This window comes from Penaeus monodon, chromosome 24 (genome assembly GCF_015228065.2).
Source record: "Penaeus monodon isolate SGIC_2016 chromosome 24, NSTDA_Pmon_1, whole genome shotgun sequence".
Lineage (NCBI taxonomy): Eukaryota > Metazoa > Arthropoda > Malacostraca > Decapoda > Penaeidae > Penaeus > Penaeus monodon.
Window position 1 is genome coordinate 7,217,375 of NC_051409.1, and position 480 is coordinate 7,217,854.

A 480-nucleotide genomic window follows, 5' to 3' on the forward strand; every position below is an offset into this window, starting at 1 on the left:
ATTTTTTCCAGCGGCACCCTTCAACTCCAAGAAAGCCAACCCGTCGTGCTCACCTTCCAAGCCCCTCCTGAGGCTGTGTGGACAAAGCAGCCTCGAAGACGCTGCAGATGGCCTGCATCGTCTTGCTCTCAGCGTCATGGTATAAACGTGGGACACCTGGACAAGGGAGAGAGGATCAGTATATTGTTAGTTGAAATTAATGTCAGAAATACACATATTAACTAATTATATACTACCTTCCCTTCTTGTTTTTTATACAAAGATGGTTCACAAAATGATAAGTTACCATGAAGTCCACCACTAAGCCTACTGACTTTACCTATTTACTATGTTCTTTGAATTTTCATGAGAGGGTTTTATATTGTACTATTTTCATTGCTAGTGATGTTAAAATAATAACAGTCTTAATCATGATAGTCATTTTGTTTAAAAAAAAGGATAATGGCATCACTGCATAGACTAATTTTCCTTTTTCTTTTT

General features: G+C 37.9%; 1 protein-coding gene across 1 annotated transcript in view; it reads right to left on the minus strand.

Moving 5' to 3' along the window:
- Positions 1-480, minus strand: part of LOC119588538 (isopentenyl-diphosphate Delta-isomerase 1-like) — a 37,361-nt gene that overhangs the window by 2,186 nt on the left and 34,695 nt on the right. The window lies entirely within an intron of this gene.